The sequence below is a fragment of the Prunus mume genome, linkage group LG5 (assembly GCF_029339155.1).
Source record: "Prunus mume cultivar Tortuosa linkage group LG5, ASM2933915v1, whole genome shotgun sequence".
Lineage (NCBI taxonomy): Eukaryota > Viridiplantae > Streptophyta > Magnoliopsida > Rosales > Rosaceae > Prunus > Prunus mume.
The window spans coordinates 27532240-27558878 of record NC_142702.1 but is presented as its reverse complement, the minus strand read 5'-3'; the positions used below and the strand labels follow the sequence as shown (position 1 = coordinate 27558878).

Sequence of the window (26639 nt, the reverse complement as noted above, 5' to 3'; positions counted from 1 at the left end):
ATAATCTTTAAAATTGCACTTCTAAATGGCGTTGGAGTAAATCAACAGGGATTTTCTCTTACCCTTCAGCAATTACTGCGTTTATTGTGAACGAAAAGATTTTGCAAGCAATGCATGCTTTATTCCAACCCAAATATGCTAATCATGCATCAATGTTCAAAGATGTGGAGACTCAAATTGTAATTATGCTCCCGCAAACTGATCAGGTTATGTTTTTAACATTCTCAACAGTATTTGGGTGGGCAAGAAGTCCAAAAACTTGCCGGACTGAATCATTTTTGTCGGTCCTTCAAAGAAGAGGTCTGCTTCTCTCTCCTCTTAAGGAATTGAAAGTATGGGAAATTCTTGTATGTATGATCCGTAATAACACAAAAATATATCACAAGGTCGGTAATGAGACGTGATTTAGTTTCTTGTTTTATTTGTATTTATTTCGTTGATTTCCTATATATATTCCTTGTTTCTCATCAAGGACTTGATTCTTGCCTAGAATAGGAAATCCTTTGGGTAGACACCAAGGAAATCATTGTATATAATTATCACACTGATATGTTCATAATTTCACATGATTTTATATCCCTTTTACTTAGTTTTGTGAATTAATTTGGACTAAAGATGCTGAGTTTAGTTATTTCCTGTTTTTCAGCTTATGAGCCACGGAATGAATAAATTCGCCAAATATTCATCGTAATAGAGTTCGACATGATTCCAATTGGAGATGGGAGACAGCATCTTGAAGTTTATCCATGAATATTTTCATAATTTTTGAAGACTGCTAAGGTGCCCATTTTTAATTAGACAATTCAGCAAAAATCAATTCCCGGAGAATACTGAGTCAGCAGGGGTATTTTGGCCACAACTCACTCATACGACATCGGATTGAGGCACATGATATATGGATGAAAAGAAGACGTCCAGAGCTTTCCAAAGACTGGTCGTACGCAATATTTGGAAGTCAGAAAGGTGTCCAAATCGCATTCGCAATGAGGAACACGTGCAGTTTCCTGGAGGTTTTAGGAAACTTAGTTTTAATTACCTTTTCCAGTTAGGAACTGACTTGGAAATCCAGTCTTCATGTAAGGCCACTTGTTTAGGCCCATTCTAACTAGGTTTTAGGTTCTTTTAAGAGGGGAGGTCGTGGGGGCTCAAGAGACACACGAGAAATTTCAGACTTCAACCTTGGAGCAAGGAAGAGCCACCGTGCCTCTAAACTCTAAGGGTTTTTCTCATCTCTTTCTCCATGTTTCATTTTTGCTTTGTTACATGATTATGAGTAACTAATTTTCTTTTACTAAGACACAATGTAACCCTTTTCTAATTATTCAAAGCTTAGTTATGTCATGCTATTAGAATTTCCATGTTGTTGAAATTTAATCACTGTGCTTATTTTCTTAACTAATGATCTTGATGCTTAGCTACCATCTAGGTTTTTGGTTAAGTAATTTGATGCATGTTAGGGTATACGCCATGCCTAATATGAGTTTTGCTTCTTGTGATTAAATTCATGAATGCGCCTAAGGTAAACACCATACTCGTGTGATTGTGTGAAGTTCTCATTGAACCTAAGGTCTTTTTATATGTTTATATTTATGCCTCACGCCAAGGATAAATTGCATGTAAGAAGAAGTGGTTAATTGCTGTGAAAAGAGTTAGTCATAATCTTGGAGAACTAATCATCAACATAACTTGGGAATTTTGATAGTATGCATGCTAAGGTTTGGATAAGAGGAATTGTGGTGAAATTGTTGTCTTGGTAAGCTTCTTTAAAATCTTTCACAAACTTATTTAGTTCATGTTTTTCTTCGTTATCTTGTCTTTTAATTTTCTTGTTTTCAACGTTCTTTCAAAGAAAATCTTTCAAAACCAACTTTCAAAACTCCTTTATTAAGTTTTAGTTGAGTCATTAGTTTTAAGTTTATTAATTAGGGTGTCTAGAGTAATTTAGGATTTAAATTAGTTCATAATTCACAACAACTTGAGAATTTATTCAATCTCTGTGGGAACGACCTTGTACTTGCCTTGGCTATATAGCATTAACCTTGTGCGCTTGCAAGTTTATTTCTTGAATTTAACTATCTAATTTTCAGGTAGTAATATTATACATCACACACGATTGTTCGATGAAAATCATCGAGAATATTCAAAGCCTTTCAGTCGTCCACGGCAGCACAGTCACCCAAGGATAACTGAATAGACGAGACCTTCACAAGTTCATATCCAATGACAATGTGATTAGGATTATAGAGCTTCTCCAGGATCTGCCAATTGTCAATGTGAAACAACATTAAAACATCATTTGGAGTTATTTATGTGCTAAACAAGTACACCAAGTGACTAGTGAGGTATCCATGTCTCATCTATGAATTTTATCCTCGTAGAAATCAGATCTAATCAACACAAATGTAAAAAGTTCAAGATGAAGTAACTTGTGCACAACAAGAGTTTTCCCTCGATTGATGCTTTACTGTGTTCCATTGCAGGTTGCAATTCTCCGAGGAAACAAAATGCCTGTGCAAGATTGTCTTCCGCCTGCAAAGATCAAATCATTTTAAGTCAAGTGTGATCCAATTCAGTGTCATATATATGTGCCAAAATCATTGAACACTTTCTACGTTGTTCAATAACAGCAACTTATTAGATATTGGCGTCTAGTACTTATAAATTGCACATTCAAATTATATAAATAATGACAAAGTAGCTCCCAAATAATAACAAAGTGTAGTGATAAATGATCATAATAATTTCGCTGACGATAAATTCTATTGTACAAAACTGAAGGGTGGTCACAAACTCTCTTCTGAAATGCTCCTATTATATGCATGGAAAGTTGATCTCAGCACACCAAGAGAACTTAACGCACCCACCAGTATGGTGCTAGATACATCTTTTGAGACTATTGCATCCTGTAATCTGTCAAGTATTGAACACAAGACTTACAGTGCAGAGTGAACATAGGAAATATGTAACACCCCGACCCCAAATTTATCCCATGTTTAATTAATTTAAATGGAATTGAGAAATTACCCGTGGGATATGGGTATTTTGGTCATTTTCTTACCCGGAAGGAATTTGGGAATTCGGTTGTACCGTTGCGTAGAGCACGGTGAGATGAGTCCGTAGACACGTAGTGGGCTCGAATCGGAGTTGTAACGAGAGAGATATGGTCAGAAGAAGCACAAGTGGCATAATCGTAAATATTTGGAAATTGGATTTTTGGTTAAAAGGACGGAAATGCCCCCGCCTATCTCTCTCTCTCCCCAAGGCTCTCTCTCCCGACAACACCCTCCCTCTCTCTCTTCGAAACTCCGCCACCGCCCATGGCGTGGACGGACCGGTGCTAAAAGGACCGCTCGCCACCGCCGAGACTGCCCTTCCCGACGTCGGCCGCCGCTCAGCCGGAAAATGCAGGTTTTGGCCTGCTACCGAACCGCTGCTCGATCTCCTCCTCCGCCACCGTTTCGGGTGATTGAGGTATGGATTCCTACCTATTTTTCATGATCTAGCTGATGGTTGGGTAGGATTGCATCAATTTTGAGTGTAGATCATCCGATTTTCGATTTAGGTTTCGGCCGGTTTTGCGATCGCGATTCCGCCACTTCCGGTCAGTTTTTGGGGTATGTCCAAGAACAAAAGTGACTCCAAATTAGGTGTATTACCTAGGGTAGGAGTCTTGATTCACGATTTGGAAGTTTTCCGGCGATGCGATATCGCTTTAGACACCCACGGCGTGCCGCGTGTGGCGCAGCGTGGGCACTGTAGCTGAGGGCATTTTTGTCCCATTGTGATCCTCTCGATGTCACGAGCACGTAGGTGTGCTCGGATCTCATTTTGGATACCGTTAGAGTTCCGAACGGATATCGCATATCGCGTATTTTCCGGGTTCGCTAGGTTTGGACCGTTGGATGGTCCTGAAATTATAATATGTTGATCTGGGTATTACCAGGATCGTGTAGGATTCGACGGATCGTAAAATGGAGTCCCGGATACTCCGAAAATGCCAACCCTAGGGTTAGGGTTTTAGCGACCGTCCGATCGTGCGATCGTGAGCGATCCGACCGTCCGATCTGGACCAAACTTGCAGGACGTGTGTCCTAGACCTTGTAGAACCTATAGGAACGTCAGATCGGAATTTGGAAGTTGTGGGCCCCGCAGGCCCGTTTGACCTTAGGTTGACCGTGAGACTTCCCAGATAGTCTCACCTTTCTTTGAGGGTTAGAATGACCTTAGTGATAGGTCTTGAGCGTTGTCGAACTAAATAGACATTGTGGGTTTAGGATATAATTGATGAATTTAAATGGGGAAGTTTATGGAATGCTTTATTTGTTGAGGTTTATATAAGTTTAGAAATTATATTTTATATAATCAAATTGTGTGGATGTTAAAAGTAAATAAAGCGATTGAATGTTAGCTTACAGTGCTATACGCACTACCCCATGTACCCCCATATTGTGATCATGTTGAGGGTGAGAATGTAGCCGTGCCCAGAGGTCGCACGCCGCCTTTGGATTAGCCGGCAGTTGATAGACCCATACGTGGCGGGTGCGTCCCAACGCGTATGAGGGGAGATATGGTTGTGTGAGGGTGGTGAGAATGCAGCTGTGCCCAGGGAGGTCGCACGCGTCTTTGGATTAGCCGGCGATGGACCCATACGTGGCGGGTGCGTCCCGACGTGATGAGGAGATATGGTTGTGTGAGGCTGGTGAGAATGTAGCCAGGCCCGCAGGAGGTCGCACGCGCCTTTGGATTAGCCGGCGTGTTGCACCTCTACACGTGGCAAGCGTCCGACGCGTATGAGGAGATATGGTTGTGTGGTGGTGAGAATGTAGCCAGCCCAGGAGGTTGCACGCGCCTTTGGATTAGCCGGCGAGTTGATTGCACTCCCATACGTGGCCGGGTGCGTCCCGCGTATGAGGGGAGATATGGTTGTGTGAGGGTGGTGAGAATGTAGCCAGCCTGGGTGGGAGGTCGCACGCGCCTTTGGATTAGCCGGCAGTTGATGCACTCCCATACGTGGCAGTGCGTCCCGACGTATGAGGAGATATGGTTGTGTGAGGGCTGGTGAGAATGTAGCCAGCCCTGGTGAGGTCGCACGCGCCTTTGGATTAGCCACGTGTTGATGCACTCTACACGTGGCGGTGCGCCCGACGATGAGGAGATATGGTTGTGTGAGGTGGTGAGATTGTAGCTGTGCCTAGCAGTGAGGTCGCAGCGTCTTTGGATTAGCCGGCGTGTTGACAGGCCCCATACGAGGCCGGGTGCGTCCCGTCGTATGAAGGGTGATATTGTGATTGTGTTTGGTGGGTTGTGATGGATAAATATTAGAATATATGAAATGGGTATGGCTGTAATAGTTTATGTGATATTAGTAGCCAGGATAGATACGAAAGAGCTACGTGTGGCTTGATCCCTTAGCAGGTACGTAGGCAGCCTGAAGTTACTAGGTGCAGCCACATATTAGACCCCACTTAGGTGGTCTTATTGGGTTTGGTTTGGACCTCGTTGTTGGTCCCAAAACTTGGTTGAATTGAGGCTTGTCCTGGGGACTAAGTGAGTGAAGGTGCGCGTGAGTAGATTTTGAAGTTGTTATATGCATGTTTAATGCATTAAGTTATTTTAAAAGCATTGTGGGCAGTTCTGCTAGAAGCATTTGAAGGCCGGAGGCCATTTATGTAAATTGCATGAGATTTTATTGTGTATGCTGGGTTATAAAATGCGTTTTATGCGGTGGAAATTTTGGGAAATGTTCAATTTATAGGGAGACTCACAAATTCGCAGAAAGTCTCGTGCCTTAATCCTCTCTCGTAAACGAGGACGTAGATTTAAGGAGTGAACCCGGCATGGGTGTGATGTCGGGTCTCCGCAGGTTCGCCTCTCGGGAAATTCGGACGGTCCCGCACCTGGTATCGAGCTGTTTCCACTTCTTGTGGACCCCGCACCTTGTGTGTGCATCCTGTTGTGGGATCGTGATGGGTTCCACACGGGCGCCGCTGCTCGACGCGGAGGACCGTTGGATATGGATGGATTTAGGATATTGATGAGTACGCTGAAGGGTGTCACGTTCCTAGAAACGTGTCTATCCAAATTGTCACATCTCAATATCCTATGTACAAGGAAAATGGAAGGGTTGGAAGTATTGAATCCGCTGAGACGAGATGAAATCGTCAGAGAAAGGTGATAGACAAGTTACAAGGGAGTGAAGGAGTTGTGAGTCCGACCAAGGAGGGTCGTGACATATTAAAGTGAGAAGTAGTAGTGTTGGGTGGAGTATCATCTCACTCGCGTGGGCTTGAATGTCGCAATTGACAGGAGTGGAACCTCAAGGTTCTTTTTCCTTGCTCTCTCACGCAGAGAATTTGAATTCCAAAAATTTCTTGGAAGTCCGGTCATTGGGAGTTTGACCAGCGACTTGGATTATTTCTGTCTACCCCTCTGGAAAGGGAACCGATAGGGGAAAGAGAAAGAAGAAAGGTACAAAGGCCGTTGAGGCGTAGAGCTAGAGCTTTACCACAGCAGAGGTTGTTGAGTTCTTATGGGCAGGAGGGCATGGAGCTGATAAACTCGTTTCTAGAGATCCTCCATTGCCTGAACATGTTGCTAATTCTCGATTGTGTGCAGTGAGCACGAAGTCGAAGATATTAAGAGCTCAACCTTTCTTTGAGAAGAGTGAATTCTCGAAGATTGAATCACTAGATTCATGATCCGAAGAACGGCTTTAGTATAATCGAAACCACAAGTGTGGAAAAAGATTTAGATGGCCGTATTCCTTTTATAGAAGGAGGCTCGTGTGTGGTGGGAATACTCCAGTCAAATCCACGGATGAGACCTAGATGGATTGGGTGAACCTACCGTGGTGATGAAGAGAATGCTTTGGGGTCTCACCTCATGTGAGCACGTTTGAGTAGAAATCTTTCATCGGAATCAGAAATGGATCAGGGTAGAGAGAGGAAGATGATGATTACAATTCGGTAAAAATGATCCTTTCTGACATTCCTCTCAAAGAATCGTGTTGGCAATGTTGCTTATCGATTCTAAAGAAAGAAGGAAGATATCAACAAGTCAAAGAGTTGGATTCTCTTCATGGGAGAGCTGGAAGAGAATCAAATCACAAATGGAAGCGTTTAGCTTTCAGAGGAAGATTAAGCATTACAACAGCTATTAAAGGATGTTCTTAGTGGAAGAAAGAGACTTCTCTTCCTCTGCTTGTTTGCATAGAGCTAATGGCTTGGCTGCCAACCTGGTTGTGGAGGATGAAGCATGGGAACCCAAGTAGTAGATGCGGCCCAAGACCACACCCTTTGAGGATAGTATGAAATTTCGGGACGAAATTTTTATAAGGGGTAGTATGTAACACCCGACCCCAAATTTATCCCATGTTTAATTAATTTAAATGGAATTGAGAAATTACCCGTGGGATATGGGTATTTTGGTCATTTTCTTACCCGGAAGGAATTTGGGAATTCGGTTGTACCGTTGCGTAGAGCACGTGAGATGAGTCCGTAGACACGTAGTGGGCTCGAATCGGAGTTGTAACGAGAGAGATATGGTCAAGAAGCACAGTGGCATAATCGTAAATATTTGGAAATTGGATTTTTGGTTAAAAGGACGGAAATGCCCCGCCTATCTCTCTCTCTCCCCAGGCTCTCTCTCCCCGACAACAGCTCCTCCTCTCTCTCTCTCGAACTCCGCCACCGCCCATGGCAGTGGACGGACCGTGCTAAAAGGACCGCCACCGCCGAGACTGCCCTTCCTCGACGCCGCCGCCGCCCAGCCGGAAAATGCGTGTTTTGGCCGATTTTACCAAACTGCGGCTCGATCTCCCTCCTCCGCCACCGCCGGGTGATTGAGGTATGGATTCCTACCTATTTTTCATGATCTAGCTGATGGTTGGGTAGGATTGCATCAATTTTGAGTGTAGATCATCCGATTTTCGATTTAGGTTTCGGCCGGTTTTGCGATCGCGATTCCGGCCACTTCCGGTCAGTTTTTGGGGTATGTCCAAGAACAAAAGTGACTCCAAATTAGGTGTATTACCTAGGGTAGGAGTCTTGATTCACGATTTGGAAGTTTTCCGCGATGCGATATCGCTTAGACACCCACACCGCCGCGGTGGCGGCGCGTGGGCAATCGTGAGCTGAGGGGCATTTTTGTCCCATTGTGATCCTCTCGATGTCACGAGCACGTAGGTGTGCTCGGATCTCATTTTGGATACCGTTAGAGTTCCGAACGGATATCGCATATCGCGTATTTTCCGGGTTCGCTAGGTTTGGACCGTTGGATGGTCCTGAAATTATAATATGTTGATCTGGGTATTACCAGGATCGTAGGATTCGACGGATCGTAAAATGGAGTCCCGGATACTCCGAAAATGCCAACCCTAGGGTTAGGGTTTTAGCGACCGTCCGATCGTGCGATCGTGAGCGATCCGACCGTCCGATCTGGACCAAACTTGCAGGACGTGTGTCCTAGACCTTGTAGAACCTATAGGAACCGCCAGATCGAATTTGGAAGTTGTGGGCCCCGCAGGCCCGTTTGACCTTAGGTTGACCGTGAGACTTCCCAGATAGTCTCACCTTTCTTTGAGGGTTAGAATGACCTTAGTGATAGGTCTTGAGCGTTGTCGAACTAAATAGACATTGTGGGTTTAGGATATAATTGATGAATTTAAATGGGGAAGTTTATGGAATGCTTTATTTGTTGAGGTTTATATAAGTTTAGAAATTATATTTTATATAATCAAATTGTGTGGATGTTAAAAGTAAATAAAGCGATTGAATGTTAGCTTACAGTGCTATACGCACTACCCCATGTACCCCCATATTGTGATCATGTCGAGGGTCGTGAGAATGTAGCCAGCCCGCAGAGGTCGACGCGCCTTTGGATTAGCCGGCGTGTTGATGCACCCTACACGCGGGTGCGCCCGGACGTATGAGGGAGATATGGTTGTGTGAGGGTCGGTGAGAATGTAGCCAGCCCCAGGAGGTCGCACGCGCCTTTGGATTAGCCGCAGTGTGATGCACCACACGTGGCCGGCGGCCCCGACGTATGAGGGGAGATATGGTTGTGTGAGGTCGTGAGAATGTAGCGTGCCTGGGCAGGAGGTCGCACGCGCCTTTGGATTAGCCGCGCAGTTGATGCACTCCCATACGTGGCCGGGGCGTCCCACGATGAGGAGATATGGTTGTGCGAGGGCCGTGAGAATGTAGCCGTGCCCAGCAGAGGTCGCACGCCGCCTTTGGATTAGCCGCGCAGTTGATTGCACTCCCATACGTGGCGGTGCGCCCCGACGATGAGGAGATATGGTTGTGTGAGGGCTGGTGAGAATGTAGCCAGCCTGGGGCAGGAGGTCGCACGCCGCCTTTGGATTAGCCGGCGAGTTGATGCACTCCATACGTGGCGGGCCCCACGTATGAGGAGATATGGTTGTGAGGGGTGAGAATGTAGCCAGCCCGGTGCAGAGGTCGCACGCGCCTTTGGATTAGCCGGCGAGTTGATTGCACTCCATACGTACGGGTGCGGCCCGACGCATGAGGAGATATGGTTGTGTGAGGGTGGTGAGATTGTAGCGTGCCCACAGGAGGTCGCACGCGCCTTTGGATTAGCCGGCGTGTTGACAGTTCTACGAGGCCAAAAGCGTCCCGTCGTATGAAGGGTGATATTGTGATTGTGTTTGGTGGGTTGTGATGGATAAATATTAGAATATATGAAATGGGTATGGCTGTAATAGTTTATGTGATATTAGTAGCCAGGATAGATACGAAAGAGCTACGTGTGGCTTGATCCCTTAGCAGGTACGAGGCACCTGAAGTTACTAGGTGCAGCCACATATTAGACCCCACTTAGGTGGTCTTATTGGGTTTGGTTTGGACCTCGTTGTTGGTCCCAAAACTTGGTTGAATTGAGGCTTGTCCTGGGGACTAAGTGAGTGAAGGTGCGCGTGAGTAGATTTTGAAGTTGTTATATGCATGTTTAATGCATTAAGTTATTTTAAAAGCATTGTGGGCAGTTCTGCTAGAAGCATTTGAAGGCCGGAGGCCATTTATGTAAATTGCATGAGATTTTATTGTGTATGCTGCCGGCTGGGTTATAAAATGCGTTTTATGCAGGTGGAAATTTTGGGGAAATGTTCAATTTATAGGAGACTCACGAAATTCGCAGAAAGTCTCGTGCCCTTAATCCTCTCTGGTAAACGAGGACGTAGATTTAAGGAGTGAACCCGGCATGGGTGTGATGTCGGGGTCTCCGCAGGTTCGTCTCGGATTTCGGGAAATTCGGGACGGGTCCTGTCAAAATAGGTGCCCACTAAATTTGGAAAGATCAGAACCAGTTTTCAGACAGTGTTATACCTTCTGATACTAATCCATGCTTTATTTGCAGCTGCAGGGGAAGATTCCAGATCACGATAAGAACAACATTATAAACAGAGGCCTGGATTTATATGGAAAACGCTATTGATTTGCATATGATGAGCCACTCTATCGATGTCATCAAGATTGATGAACTCTTCAGCTTGTGCGAACATCAAGTGAATGATTACATGAATATAAATCGAAAGCGAGTCAGGAGAATTTGTACTTTCTAGGAAACATACAATACCTGAAGATGAGGCTCCATGTTGCCAGCGGTGATGTTGTTGGGTAAGTGCTTAAGTTCCTCTTTTTCACAGTCAACAACAGAGCTCTGAAAGACTATGCCAGAACAATTCGGTTTGACACAGTGAAAAGCATTTAGGACTAGGTCAGAAAAATTTACTTTTAAACAACCACTGCACTGACAACGAAATGAGTATTCATCTTCCAGAAACTTGATTCGGTCCTTACAGTCCCACTGCCCAATCTGTAGAAACAAAACTTAGTTTTTACAGTCCCACGTTGGTATTTCAAAATGTGGGAAGGTTTAGGGGGGGAAAAGGGCTCTCTACATTCTGTAGATACTATAGCCGCATGAACATCATAATGTTATCCCATACTACCAAACTGAATGAGATACAGCAGTACGTGAAAGGAAATACGCATGGATGTTTGGTTGACAAGAATGATTGAACAAACTTCCAGATGCATAGATAGCTTGACCTACCCCGACCTATGAAAGTAACAAAAAGGATGACACACAGGGTCAAAGGGCATAATTTCTATCAACTGAAGTTAAACGCATATCAACACAAGAAGTTTTACATAATTATCACATATGTCAGTGTCACACATGAAAATTCCTACTTAATAAACAGAGTTCAAGACAATTATGGAAAAAAGCAGTGTAACTGACTGGAACAGTATTTGTTAGATAAGAGAAGAAACAAAAAGGAGCAGTATAAATAAAAGCACTCCGCCACCATTTTTCCCACAAACGAATGTTCCATGAGCTTGAATCAAATAGTAAATTTCCTTTTTATAACTAATACTATACTTACGCCACAAAGAAAATGAAAACAAGAGCCAAACTTTTCCTTTCATATAGACAAATTTAAATCAAACAGGACTAGTTGCTTTCCCATTGTAACTGGACAATCATTAGTTAGTAATTTGACGACAATCGGTGAGAAGAGGACTTACATCGTCAATAACTAATAGAAAGTCATGCTCCTTGCGTATCTTCACCAGCTCAATCATTGGTGCAAAGTCTCCATCCATACTAAACAAGCTGTGGTGTGAAAGACAAATGCAAGTCATAAGAAAGACAAACAGATAAAATCAAAATAGAAACACTCCATTCAAAGATGAAATTTATATATGGACTGGAATGACATTATAGGAACTAGTATTCCAAAACAGCATCACTTACCTATCAGTCACGACGGCTTTCTTCCTCATTGTGCAACTTGATCTGGCAAGCCACAATTGCAACGTTAAGCTATGGACACAATATTAATGAAGAACATCTCTAATAAGAAGAGGTACACAAAGATTGGACATACAATAAGTCATTAAGGTAAGTCATGTCACAATGTCTATAGATAAAAATCTCTACAGATTTTTGTCGTTGGGCAAGACGAATTCCATCGATTATCGACACATGGTTCAGTGCATCAGAAAAAATGGCAACCTTTTCATGAGTTAAAGGTGTTTTGTCAGCAGCCAAGAGAGAGCCAACGCTTCCCAAAGCTACCATCAAGGCCACGTTGGCTGCAAATCCCGTGGGACAAAGGAGGCAATCCTAGAGGGATAAATTTAAAACAAGCTTGCATCAGTTTTCAGTTAAAACACCTAAAAGTAGCTAAAGAAATCAGAATTAAAACTTAACTTTTGTAATCAAACAGAGCAGTTCATGCATACCTCCTTATTCTGTAAGTCTGCCAGGCCCGACTCTAGTCGTCTATGGTAATCGGTTTATCCACAGATTAAAGCAGAAACCCTGGGGCCCATTCCATGTTGTAGGGCTGCCTGGTTGAATACAACTTCTTCTTATGCATGGTTTTAATATACACGTGGTAAATTAAAGATCCAATCTTTAGAAAAGCAGAGTGATAAAGTGACAACCTTAGAAGCAGCTTTTCCAATAGTAGGATGTGAACCCAAACCCAAATAATCATTTCCAGAGAATAATAGCAGTATTTTGAAATTCTTGGTTCCTTCCTCGTCTCCTGTAGATTCCATATACGTAACTGTAAGTTCAAAACTGGGAAATTTCCAAAAAGACAGTTGGAAATGGTTGTTAATTATCCAAAACGGGAATGCCATGGAGCCGTTCCAGGAACTTGGGTTCAGAAATGTGAACCTCCACAGAGGACCGGTCCCACGGCTGCATTTCATCGAACACGTCGAGTTCATCTTCTATGGGTTTCTTCTGGGCTTCCTGGGTTGCTCCGTGATGGAGGTAAATGGGTCTCATGGACATGAGGAGCTGCAGATGCTCGAGTTGCTGAAGAGCCTCTTCGACTCGATGATCCCTCGAACTCATCATCGTTTTCTTTCTCAAGCTCTGCAATTTGAAGAGCAGAGAGAAGCTGGCGGGTACTTATAAAATCGACAGTTGCCATTTGAATCAATGCACCGATGGGGCAGTTAGTTTCACTGTTGCACAATAATCATACGCCCCAATATGTTGACTTTTGTTGGCAATTTTCCAATAATTTCGATACGTTGGGGTCATTAAGTAGATAATGTCGTTTAGATTACTAACAAGAAAGGGTAATATTGTCTTTTTACGTTTCAATGGCCATCAATTATACACAATAAAATAAAAATCTAGAACAAACACAGAGCGCTCGCGCCAAAAGCATTGTTACTAGGCGACGCCGTTTGAGGATATAAGGAAAGGGGCCAAGACAAACAAGGGAAAGAAAAAACACACAAATCTGGGTTTATTATGTAACAAAACAGAGGAGAAAGAGACAACATTACCAAAGAGGAGGAGCTTAATTGTAAGTGTAAGAACAATTAGCCACACAGCAAAACTCAAGTTTTATTACATAATTTACCACTTCAGTACAAAAACATAAACATAAACATAAACATTGCTGTCAACTGGATCATAGCTTTTGCTATAACACTAGTACATTAACCTTAACAAGTTTGAATATACAAGAATGGAAGTTCATTGCTGGATGTTTTCTGATCTTTGTTGGAAATTAAATAATTATAATATTTAAATTTATGGTTGAGTAAAAAAATACAAAAGTCAGTTTTGCTCGAACAATTGCATTGTTTCAAATGCAATTGATATTATTTGTTAGCATTCAAAAGCAATTGCTTTGTTGAATGCAGTTATCAACTATAGAAGCATCTTTTGCTATCAAAAGTTGCGTCTATATTGATGGAAAACTGATGGGTTCAATATAAACCCATTACCTTCTTCTTCACAAACAAGGGATTTTTCCCCACTCGTGCTATGTTAGAGTATCAGTCTTCAAGTTTCCTTTCTAAGTGTCTTGAGAGTACAAATATATAATTGGTTCGCCAGAGTCTTAAATTGAAGTACTTCAATCTGTCTTTAGGGCATTGCAATTCTTGCAAGCCTCAATCGCTAAATTTGTCAGTATTTCTACTTGTGTTTGTTGATTTACATTAATTTCATGTAAATTTGTTATTGTATTTGATTATTACAATTCTATTGAGAATTATTATTATCTTCAAATTCATATTTCCTATTGTTCCTCCAACAATCTAAAGACAGAGAATCGATATCCAATTGAATTGGGCTCGTTGATGATATGCTGGGTGATGTATATTAAGTATACAACAGCATAGGGAGCCATTGTGTTTTATCTGGAACATATTATCGTTTAAATCTTTTGTTGAACACATGGCTCTGATCTTGTTATCGCATGAACAGATTTAAAGTGTTAATTAGTGTTTTGCATATGCTGGTTGGCGTGAAGTGTGTGGCATGACTGTTTTGTCCACCCGTCCAACTTGAAAGGACATAAACCGGTTCTGCATGTTGAATCCATTTGTGATTTTCTTGTTCTACGGCTTAATTAATGCAGTGAAGAGTTGTTATTTATTTATACATTTCATAAAGTAAAGTAACTGAAAACTGAATATACAAGTTTTCAAATGAACAGTTACGACTGTTGTAGACTTGTGTTATTCAACGGAGACATGAACATGCTATAGTTAATGATTGCTTGGTGTCTTCAGTATATTGGTATGTGCCACATGAGAACAGAAGAGGAAGTAGGCCAAATGGACCTGTGGGTTATGAGAGGCAATTCACCCAATAGATTCAGATTGAAGAAAACAAATTGCTTTGTCACTTGATTCTGAATTACAGCAATTTTCGATTGAAAGGTTGTGTTGAGCATCTCCAGAATTGGAAACCACTCAGCAGATGATGAGTCTGTTTTGCAGACTAATATGGGTGTGCTTTTCTGCCAAAATTTATTTTCCAGAAAAGAGATGGAACGTGTTTGGCAATATTTGAATATGCCATTGATGAAAGTGGAATGAATGCCATGAGGTCAATTATACAAAGAGAAATCGTATTACAAATTTGTACACCTCATGGATATGGTGTTAAGAAAGTTGAGCAGTTAGTTGCTTTCGATTTTGATGGGTTGTTACATTAATGGTTGTTTATATAAACGTATATATGAGCCTTTGGGTTGATATCGAAATATGCACTTGGCATATTGGATTACATAAAGAAAGATTGCAAATTGGTCAGATGAAGGAATCTACAACAATTTTCACTATAGGAAAATTGATGGACCATAGGGGTCAGTTTTGCTTGAACTATCCAAAACGGTGTTATAGTCTGAGGGTGCTGTTGTGGGAATTGAATTTTTCATTTCTCCAAACAGTCATTAAACGCAATTACCTATCAAACTAATTGCGGAATTTTTCATTTCCGGCGATGCGATATCGCTTTAGACACCCACGCGCTGCGCGCGTGTGGCGGCGCGTGGGCATTGTAGCTGAGGGGCATTTTTATCCCACTGTAATCCTCTCGATGTCACGAGCGCGTAGGTGTGCTCGAATCTCAATTTGGATACCGTTAGAGTTCCGAACGGATATCGCATATCGCGTATTTTCCGGGTTCACTAGGTTTGGACCGTCGGATGGTCCTGAAATTATAATATGTTGATCTAGGTATTACCAGGATCGTGTAGGATTCGACGGATCATAAAATGGAGTCCCGGATACTCCGAAAATGCCAACCCTAGGGTTAGGGTTTTAGTGACCGTCCGATCGTGCGATCGTGAGCGATCCGACCGTCCGATCTGGACCAAACTTGCAGGACATGTGTCCTAGAGCCTGTAGAACCTATAGGAACTTTCGGATCGAAATTTGGAGGTCGTGGGCCCCGCGGGCCCGTTTGACCAAGTTTGGGTAGTTTGACCCTGGGTTGACCGCTAGACTTTCCTTGTAGTTCTACCATCCCAGGAGGGCTAGAATGACCTTAGTGACAGGTCTCGAGCGTTGTTGAGTTAAACGGAGACCGTGAGCTTAAGATATAAATTAGTGAATTTAAATGGGGGAGTTTATGGTATGCTTTATTGGTTGAGGTTTATATAAGATTAGAAATTATATTTTATGTACTTAAATTGTGTGGATGTTTAAAAGTAAATAAAGCGATTGAATGTTAGCTTACAGTGCTATACGCACTACCCCACGTACCCCATATTGTGATCATGTTGAGGTGGTGAGAATGTAGCAGCCCAGGTGTGAGGTCGCACGCGCCTTTGGATTAGCCGCAGTGTTGCACCCACACGTGGTCGGGTGCGCCCGGCGTATGAGGAGATGTGATTGTGAGGTGGTGAGAATGTAGCCGCCCCGGTGTGGTCGCACGCGTCTTTGGATTAGCCGGCGTGTTGGACCCCATCACGTGGCGGTGCGTCCCAACGTATGAGGGGAGATGTGATTGTGTGAGGTGGTGAGAATGTAGCGGTGCCCGGTGTGAGGTCGCACGCGTCTTTGGATTAGCCGGCGTGTTGGCAGACCCCACGTGGCGGTGCGTCCCGACGTATGAGGGGAGATGTGATTGTGTGATGGCTAGTGAGAATGTAGCCGTGCCAGTGGCTGGTGAGAATGTAGCCGGGCCCGCAGTGAGGTCGCACGCGCCTTTGGATTAGCGGCGTGTTAGCGGACCCCATCGTGGACCGGTGCGTCCCGGCGTATGAGGAGGTATGGTTGTGTGAGGGCTGGTGAGAATGTAGCAGCCCGATGGTGAGGTCGCACGCATCTTTGGATTAGCCGCGTGTTTGGACCCCATACGAGGCCGGGTGCGTCCCGTCGTATGAGGGGATTATGTGATATGTTATTGGGTTCTCACGTGTCGTAGGTTTATCCGGCGTGCAGATAGGTTCCATACGAGGCCGGGTGCGTCCCGTCGTATGAGGGGATTATGTATTTGTATGGCTGTAATGGTTTATTTGATATTAGGAGCCCGGAAAGATACGAAAGAGCTACGTGTGGCTTGATCCCTTAGTAGGGTACGTAGGCAGCCTGGTTACTAGGTGCAGCCACAGATTAGACCCCACTTAGGTGGTCTTATTGAGATTGGTTCGGACCCTTGTTGTTGGTCCTGAAACTTGGTTGAATTGAGATTGGTCTTGAGGACTAAGTGGGTGAAGGTGTGCATGATTAGATTTTGAATTTGGTATGTGCATGTTTGATGCATTAAGTTATTGAAAGAACTTTGTGGGCAGTTTTGCTAGAATCATTTGAAGGCCGGAGGCCATTTATGTAATTGCATGAGATTATATTGTGCATGCTGCCGGTTGGGTTATAAATGTGTTTTATGCAGGTGGAAATTTTGGGGAAATGTTCAATTTATAGGGGAGACTCTGCGAAATTTCGATGAAAGTCTCGTGCCCTTGATCCTCTATGGTAAACGAGGGACGTAGATTTAAGGAGTGAACCCGGCATGGGTGTGATGCCGGTCTCCGCAGGTTAAATCTCGGGTTCCGGGAAATTCGGGACAGGTCCTGTCATGCAAGACATTCTCACAGTTGAAGTTAGGACATCTAATAATAGGAAATCCTCAAACATATATAAATCTATAAAATGAAATCCCCCTCTTATGTTTTATCTCATCTTACAGTACATTCTCATTCTCCATTGAAATGGGAAAGTCTGCTTCCAGTTCTTGTTTTTGGTCTTGCTGTCCTTGGATTTGCATTGACATGCTCTGCTACAACATACAATGTGGGGACATCTCTGGCTGGGACATAAGCACTGACCTCAAGTACATGGTCCAATGATGACAAAAAATTTAACGTTGGCGATATTCTATGCAAGTAAAAGTTATACTACACATTAATTCTTATTGAATTAAGCAACTTGTTGTCTTTAATTTTTGTTTTGTTTTGTGTTTATTTCTGGTTGCAGGGTTCCAATACTCATCATCTAATAGTTAGTCAAGTGAGCAAAGAAAGCTTTGAGAGTTGCAACACAACCAATGTTGTGAAATCATATACACGGGGAAACAAAACGGTCACGTTGACACATCCTGGAGATTGGTACTTTGTGAGTGATAACAAGCTATACCCTGCTTGGGAGGGTTTAGAATCATTAATAAAACCACGTATAACCGTGCGGCTATACTATTTAAATGGATAATGTTCTGGAAAAGTAAAAAATGAAAAGAGAACAATAGAGACTCGGGTATTAGTCTAATAATAACAGATAATGCTTTAAACTACTCTTATCGATAAACGAAAATCGTGGAAAAAATTTAAAAGGAAAAAAGGATATCAATATATATATAGAGAGAGAGAGAGAGAGAGAGAGAGAGAGAGAGAGAGTATAGCCGTTTGGCTATAATATTTATTAAAAAAATTAAAACATAATATTATTTATGAAATAAAAACAGAGAAGCCGCATATCGCCTAGTTGCCCACATGTCTAAAAATCGAGTATATGCGGCCGGCTATGCTATTTTTTTAAAAGAGGGTTTTTTTACGTGTCAAGTATAGCTGCTCGGCTATGATTTAAATATATTACATTTATAAGATATAGTTGCGCAGCTATAGTATTTAATTACAAAAAAAATTAAGAAAAAAGTACCCTCCTAGGTGAATTAGTTTATACCTTATAAATGTTAATTTGCTTGTTTCAGCCACTATATAATACTTCAATATAATTTTTTTAAATATATATTATTTTTATTCAATAGTTTGTGAGAATTATTTGTATAATACCTTAATTTTGTGTGTCTTATTTTTGTAAAAAATATGTGTATTAAACATAATAAATACGTAAGTACATATACAATACGAGTATTTTACATTTGTTTTTTTTTAAGTGAATTTTTTCGAGTCTTTAAGACGTGTACAGAACAAGTATATATGTATAGGGGTCTTTTTGTTCCAACAATGAATGGGCTTGGACTACCGTAAGAGGAAAACGAACAAAATTCCCCAAGTGCCTGAGTTCTAGAGCCCAGCTCCCAAAAGAGTTTTTGAAGAGTTTGATGAAACTTTAGAAAAACACTCTTAGGTTCTTTTCACCAATAGCCAAATAAACATAATAAATTAATGAGTGACTTGGCTTGAGGAGCTTGTGGCATGGGAGCTAAGCTTTCACAAGTTTAGCAATTTGAGAGAGAGAGAGAGAGAGAGAGAGAGAGAGAGAGAGAGAGAAGCATGTGTAATGACCCGGTCCTAAATAAATTGGTGAGTATTTTGTTATTCAGATAAAAGACCATTTTGCCCTAGAATATTTTATTAGGTTTAAAGTTGACTTTTTGACTGAGAAGGAATTTGGGAATTTTGACTGTACCATTGCGTAGAGCACGGTGAGATGAGTCCATAGACACGTAGTGGGCTCGAACCGGAGTTGTAACGAGAGAGATATGATCAAAATAACCTTAGTGGCATAACTATAATTTTGGCGAAAAGGGTTTGATAAAAATCAGATTTTCTCTCTCTCTCTCTCTCTCTCTCTCTCTCTCTCTCTCTCTCTCTCTCTCTCTCTCTCTTCCCATGTGCTATCTCTTTCCTCGCGACGGCAGCTCCCTCTCTTTCTTGAATCTTCGCCATCGCCACGGCTCGATCGGGACGGTCACGAAAAGGACCGGCTCGACCTCGTCGTCAAGCCCGGCCCTTCCCGACATCGGCCGCGCTCCGGCCAAAACGTGAGTTTTAGGCCGATTTCCACTCAAAACTTCGTGGGCTCTGATCTCTCTCCTCTGATCGCCATTTTTGGTGATCAAGGTATGGAAATTCATTATTTCTTCATAATCTAGCTGATGGTTGGGTAGGATTGTATCAATTTTGAGCCTAGATTGTCTGATTTTCGAATTGGATTTCGGCCATTTTTGGGATCGCTATTCCGGCCACTTCCGGTCATTTTTCGGGGTATGTCCAAGAACAAAAATGGTTCCAAATAGGGTGTTACGCCTAGGGCAAGAGTCTTGAGCCGTGATTTTTAGTTTTTCGGCGATGGGTTATCGCTTTGGACACCCATGCGCTGGCGCGTGGGCATTGTGTCCCGATGTAATCTCTTGGTTCCCATGAGTGCGTAGGTGTGCTCGGATTCCAATTTGGATATCGTTTGAGTCTTGAACGGATATCGCCTATTGCGCGTCATCCAGGTTCGATAGGTTTTGACCGTTGGATTGTTTTGAATTTATAATAAGTTAGTCTGGACATTCATAGGATCATGTAGGATTCGACGGATCGTAAAACTGTTTGTGCCTAATAAAACACGGTCATGAACTGATTGAAGGGACTTCCCTTCGGCCCTAGCGCCTAGCGTTTCGTCAAGTATTTCACCCTCCTAAGAGCAAAAGAAAAGCTGCAAAGGAGAATCCCTCGGCCTCGCGACCGCGATTTTGAAGACCGAGGCGAAGGCCGCAAAAGACACTGTCTAAAAAGCTGTGGTTGAATCGCCACGTGGCCTCGTGGCCCCACGCTCCATTTAATGAAGTAATGTCTCGACTTGCGGTAAAACCCACTAGTCGGAAGAAGCATTGAATGCACGAGAAGTGAATGAAGTCGAGGATTTGGTGATGGAAATCAGGGTGGTTAGGCGCAGACATTCTCACAAGTAATCTTACGACTTAGGGTCGGATCATCAACCACCAGATGCAGGCATTAAATGCGTTCCCATGGCCAAGGGGCAGAACCCACGATCAAGGCAGTGGCCTAGATTTGCCGAGATTTATGAGGGTCACACCACCATGCTTCTCAACCCCATACCACCATACTTCACGATCCCAAATACCGATTTGATTACCCACTTGCCCCGGTCAGGCTCCACCATGCAGGTCTTGTCAGCCTCGAGTGTCCCTCCAGGACTCCTATAAATACTAAGCTCAGGACTACGTTCAAAGGGTTCAAACACCAAAACCAAAAGCCTCCCACAGAGCAAATTATATTTTCCTGTAATGCACTTTCAATACCTTTATTTGCTTTCTTAGGAGTAGTGGTAGACTTGAAGGAAAATCCATCCATCAATATATCATACGACCCTTGATTTTCAAGGCGCCGAGCACGATCTCTGTTATCGCCTCACTCACCCCATATATCATACGACCGTCGCTCTCTGAGCAACGCGCCGAGCACCGCCTAAAACCCGCCGCCAACACCACCACTAAACGCCTTGTAGCTCGGGCCGTGAACGACGGGCCGATATTCGTTCCTCACTCGGCCACAATCGTTTGATTAAGAGTCAAACACAAAACAGCGCAACATTTAAACCATCTTCTACCCGAACCTCAACATCATTTCGACGCACGGTAGACCGTGCTGGCACGCCCGCGCACAACCGCACCGCATCCAAAAGAAGGGCGTCACGTGTTGACGCGCATCCTCGGCCCGGAGCACCGGCCGCGAGATTTGCGAGGACAAACAAAAACGAAGTCCCGGATACTCCGGAAATGCCAACCCTAGGGCTAGGGTTATAGTAACCGTCCGATCGTGAACGATCCGACCGTCCGATCGTGAACGATCCGACCGTCCGATCGGGACCAAACTTGCAGCACGTGTCCTAAGCCTTATAGAACACATAGGAACTTTCATATTGAAGAACAGAGGTCATAGACCCCGTGGGCCTATTTGACCAAGTTTGGGTAATTTCACCCTTGGTTGACCGTGAGTCTCCCGGGGTTGTTTCACCTTCCCAAAAGGATTAAAATGACCGTAAAGACAGGTCTTGATTGTTAATTGAGTTATGTTGACTATGTGGGATTAGAATATTATTTTATTATTTTAAATTGGGGGACATATGCGGTATTGTGGTTGAGGTTTATGCAATATTAGAAATTTATATATATATATATTGTAAAGATATAAAGATGTTTGATTACACGGTGTAAGTACCATCATGTACCATGAGATGATAGGTCACACGTGGCGTAGGATTTTTCGACATGATGACAGACCTCATATGTGGCGTTGGATGTTCCGGCGTATGGGGAGATTATGTGATTGTTAGGTCTAACGTGGCGTAGGATTTTCCGTTGTGAGGACAGACCCCATACGTGACGTTGTATTTTTCGGCGTATGGGGAGATTATGTAATATGAGATGAGAGGTCACACGTGGCGTAGGATTTTCCAGCTTGTTGACAGACCCCATACGTGGCGTTGGATTTTCCCGTATGGAGAGATTATGTAATATGAGATGAGAGGTCACACGTGGCGTAGGATTTTCCGGTGTGTTGGACCCCATACGTGGCGTTGAATTTTCCGGAGTATGTGGAGATTATGTGATTAATAGAAAGAGGTTTGAAAAAGATTGTGTTTGGTGAGTTGTGATTTAAATTAAAAAGGGAATGGAGTAATTCTAGAATGTATGAATTGGTATGGTTGTAATGGTTTGTATGTTATTGGAACTGGGATTTCTGTGGAAAGAACTACGTGTGGCTTGATCCCTCAGTAAGGGTAAATTGGCAGCCTAGTGTAGTGCCTAGGTGCAGCCGCAGACTAAACTCTTTTCATGCTATTTTATCGAGATTGGTTTGGACCTTGTCGTTGGTCCTGAAATTTGGGTTAAAAATGAGATGCATCGTGTTAGGAGGTTAAAACTTCGTATGATGGATATTTGGGAAGTAGATGATGGAAATTGCATTTGGCATTCGTAAGTGCGTGTGAGTTTATTTTTGCTTTGTTTAAGGTACTATTTGGCTTAAGGACCTTGTTGCTAACTTGGTTACGAATTATTTGAAGGCCGGAGACCGAGTTTGTGAATTGCATGAAATTATCTTGTGCATGCTGCCGATTGGTGATATTAATTGTGAATTTGGTGCATGTTGAAATTGGGGGAATGTTCAATTTACAGGGGAGACTCTGCCGAAATTTCGGTAGAAAGTCTTGTGCCCTTATTCCTTTTTGAAAAAGGAGACTACAGTTTTAGTGAGTGAGCTGGCATTGGTGTGATCTGGGACTTCCGCAGGATTCATCCCGGATTTCGAAGAATTTGGGGCGGGTCCTATCAGCATGCGTTTCTTACAGAGAACAAAGGTTTAAATGGGGCAGAGGAAATTTAAGAAGGTTCTTATCTCAAGGAAAGAAGAAAAACAACCGAATAAAAAGATTGGGTGACTTGAGTAAATTCCCAATTGCTTGACAAAGCTTGGTCAGGCTCTGGATGGATGTCTTACTGGGTAGAGGAAGCTCCCTTTTATAGGCACAAAGAATCCTAATTTTATCTAACCTCCTTCTCCCTTTTTCATTGCTTCTTTCCACTCGATCCTATTTGGTGAAATTTTCTTATCCAAGGTGCATGGGTAAGGAGCCCTTTGTGATTCCAAGGGTTTTGTGTGGCTGGACCTCCTCATGAGGGTGAGGCGACACCTACTTTCTTTCTTGGTTTTCAAAATTGAGCTTAAAGTGGAAAAAGAGATGGGTAGAGTCTTTTGTCCGATGGGTATTCTTCCTACATTCATGGATTTCCTTCGGTCCTTGTCATGGCTCTTCATTGACCATCTTGGAGTTCTGACAAGGGTGAAACACGATGCAGTTGTCATGACAGACCCAGAATTTCCCTCAAACCGGCGGACCCGTCTTGGTGCCGACATCACACCGATGCGGGCCCATTTAATAAAACCCAAGACATCCTACCAAAATTTTGGTGAGTCTCCCCTGTAAAATGCTCAAACCCAACAATATTCAACCTGCATAATTCACATAATAGATATATCCCAAGCTGCCAGCATGCTTTTAACATACAACAAACCAACATAAAATGGCCTCCGGCCTCAAGTAGCAACCTAACATGGGCGATAACAGAGCATCTACAGAATTTGTTTACAACAAACAGTTGAGTAGAAGGAATTTTACAGACCCTAACAACGATGAAAAGTTTGGAGCTCGCAACCTGCTCGAATGCTTCCAAAAGCAACTATCTGGGGCGCAAAACAGAAATATGTGAGTGGACAAAAATAAAGTTTGCACTTTAAATCAACATAATAACCCCACCATGTAAAAATAATGCTCTAGCATGCAGTTTCACAATTCATAAACCAAAACTCAAAACACATTATCCCAAAGTCCAATACATCTCCACATCTCAAATCCACAACTCATTTCCCGAAGATATGCAACTCTCATCAACCCGTAAACACTCATACATATATATATATAACTATAAGTATAATATAATATATACTTCTCTCCATACTAATGTACCGGGGAAACAATCCAAGCGGGGATTGTTGGTTAGTGCGCAGGATTTCGAACACTAACCGCGTCCGGGATGAGTAGTCCAAGGGGACGGAACTCCATAGCTCACACGCCGGCACTGCCAGCGACACATGTAGCTCACAAATCTCATAACAAGTCCTACGCGCGAGATATCATCACCCCACCGCACGCCAGCACGCGTGTGTGACAATACTAAGCAATATACATACTCTTCCCATACACCGCACGCCAGCACGTATGGAAAGTGTCTCACACACCTGCCAGCGACATGTGTGAGACCCGCAATCTCATGGCCTTCCCACCCCACCGGCACTGCCAACAACGTGTGTGGGAAGCCTAGTAACTAGGGAATGGTACTCACCTAACATACACATACATCTCACCACCATCCCTCAAACTCATATCCTTCCACAATCTCACCACAACAACCTCTCATACTCTATACATAGGCAATATAGATAGACATCCCAAAATCCATATAAACATATTCATCATACTAAAATATATCTATACTCAAAATATATTGCCAATACGCATAAGAATATTCAAATCCATCAACCCAGTAATTATTAAATCAAAATCACCATTTAAATTATATGCACAAGTCTTTTATCAATAAAACCATGCGTATGCTTAAAACAAAGTCCACTCACAAATAATCCCAAGCTGCCCGGCCCCTAGAGGTCTCCTGCTACGAATGGTCGACCGAAGTACCTATTTGAGATACGAACCCTTGATTAAAATAACGCACTTCAAAAATAGAAATTCACAAAAGGAATTACTCAAATCCCAAGTTCGGTGCGTATCGTCCAAAGGAATATCCTAAGGTCGATTCTGAGTTTGGAAATCGCTTTCGATCGTGCGGTTATCGCGATTTCCTAAACTTCAAATTATTGAATCGGAACATCCGGGGCTCCGATTCATGATCCGTAATTCCTATAGGTTTCTAAGAGTACCTAGATCGACATATTTCAGTTTGGGAACGATCCAACGGCTAGAACTTATCGAACCCGGATAACGCACAATATGCGAAATCCGTTCAATAGTCAAACGACATCCAAATTGAGATCCGCAAAATCCTACGCACTCGTGACAACCTAAGGATCTCATCAAGATAAGAGAAACTTCACCAGCCTTGCCCACGCGCGCCACAGCGCCCGGCGCGTGGGTGTGTAGAGAAATTTCCGGCGACGGAAAATCTCCAAATCACGAGCCACCCTTCCAATCCTAGGTACTACTCAACGAATGGAGCATCTTTTTCAACTACGGCAAGCGTCCAATTTGGGCGGCAAGTGGCGGAATTTCACATTGAAAACCGGCCAAAACCTAGGTTTCAAAATCGTGAATCTAAACTGCAAATCGATCCAAACCTACCCCAAAATCAGCTAGAGCATCTGAGAGGGTTCGAAAACATACCAAACTCGACGGAAAAACTGGCGGAATCGCTGCCGTCGCGGTGCAACCGGAGAAAAACGGTCGAACCGCTTGGAATCGGGTTTTCCGCGGAAATAGGGTGGGTTGTGATCGGGACTTGAGACGAATCAAATGGGACGGTGCGAGCCCTTCCGTTTGAAGGCGAGAGAATCGAGAGAGAGAAAGGGAGAGTCGGGAGAGAGAAAGCGGAAGAGAGAGAGAGTGTCGTGGAGAGAGAGAGAGAGAGAGTGAGGGGTAAAAATGAAAATTCTGATTTTTACTCCAAACTTTTGAAATAATTACAGTTGCCACGAACTTGTTTTGATCGCCAAAACCCGTTAAATCTCGATTCAAGCCTACCACTTTGTCTATGGTTTCGTCTTAGTACCACCTACGCAACCAAACCACTCGTGGTTCCAAAATTTTCTCAGATAAGAAAATGACCAAAATTACCCTTAACCCAAGAGTAAATTAATATTTTCTCTTAATTAAATTAAAATAGGAAAATAATTGGAGTCGGGGTGTTACATGTCACAAGTCGCTGGGCTGGGCTTGTATGTACAATATTGAGTTATTAGCATATTATTTCCAGCGTTTAATGGGTTTTGTCAAGCTGCTGGGAATAGCTTATTTAATTTGTGGCATTTTATTGATGTGGGCTTGTTTAAGTGTTATAGCAGACTACTAGATGTCCTCCTAAGGCAATTGGATAACTTTTTTTCCCATCTCTCATGCTAACCCATGTGTTTGGGCCTGAGGAACGGGCTTGAGTTTTAGTGCTCCCAAGTGGCCTAAAACTTTTGTTCCTCGTACCCTCAATGGGCCCTGTGATTGCTTGTTCCCTTCCATGCCATAACCTTTTCAGCAAGCCCAGGTAATTACATGGCTTGGGTCCACTTAAGCTTGTAGCATGACTTGGTATTAGAATGACGTTGTGTGTTTATTTAACATGCTTGTGCTTGGGTTTTATTGTACCGCAATAAGCTATGAGCGGGTCAAGTAGTATCGGATAGGTTGGTGAATCGTGAATTTATAAAGCCGGTGCATTTTTGGTCCTTTTGTGCATGCTTGCTTGGCGTGACGCATGGTCCACGACTTATATAGAGGCATCCCACGATTTCTCTTGCGTCCCAATTGGGTCCCTTTTGCGATCAATTTATTTGTACTAGGCTAGGAATAAACATGGGCCTAGTCCTTGGA

The 26639-nt window shown here is 43.0% G+C and overlaps 2 pseudogenes across 1 annotated transcript; one reads left to right on the top strand and one right to left on the bottom strand.

Annotated features, from left to right (window-relative positions):
* Window positions 1–2002: 2002 nt before the first annotated feature.
* LOC148917482 (8-amino-7-oxononanoate synthase-like) lies at window positions 2003–13007 on the bottom strand (annotated as a pseudogene). Its single transcript, XR_016127518.1, has 8 exons — window positions 12474–13007; window positions 12270–12377; window positions 11912–12150; window positions 11779–11820; window positions 11550–11637; window positions 10594–10833; window positions 10344–10374; window positions 2003–2910 (listed from the first exon to the last, which is right to left on the bottom strand). The product of XR_016127518.1 is annotated as an 8-amino-7-oxononanoate synthase-like (transcript).
* Window positions 13008–17304: 4297 nt separating this feature from the next.
* Window positions 17305–18022, top strand: LOC148917481 (mavicyanin-like; annotated as a pseudogene).
* Window positions 18023–26639: the final 8617 nt, after the last annotated feature.